We start from the raw sequence: 414 nt of genomic DNA, 5'->3' as shown, positions 1-414 counted from the left end.
AAATACTGCACATGAAGAAATACCTCTTTATCTCTTCTTAAGATAAGTAGCAAAAATTCTTTATTCAAGAAGTTCTCAAGAAGCAAAGCAGTTCTTCCTCCCCACGATTTTCGCCAATACATTCATCATAAGAATTATTATGCATATTTTCCCTCTATCGTTATCAGAAGTGAACGCAAAGTTTCAAAACATCGTAAAATCTCTCGTGGAGCGATAAAGGGACGTTTTTTGCGAGATCAGGCGAAGAGATCTGGAAACAGTACAGTGTAATTTGAGGGCTCGTAAAAGTTTTGCTCTTGGACGAACTTTGCCGTCGTCAATTGCATTTGAAAAAGAAGGAAACATTCTTTTATACTCAAAGAGATATGGAAATTATCTTTTTTTGGGAGGGGATGTTTGTGGTTATGGTCTTCA

The sequence above is a fragment of the Penaeus monodon genome, chromosome 21 (genome assembly GCF_015228065.2).
Source record: "Penaeus monodon isolate SGIC_2016 chromosome 21, NSTDA_Pmon_1, whole genome shotgun sequence".
In the NCBI taxonomy this organism is placed as follows: Eukaryota; Metazoa; Arthropoda; class Malacostraca; order Decapoda; family Penaeidae; genus Penaeus; species Penaeus monodon.
This window is presented reverse-complemented; position numbering follows the sequence as displayed.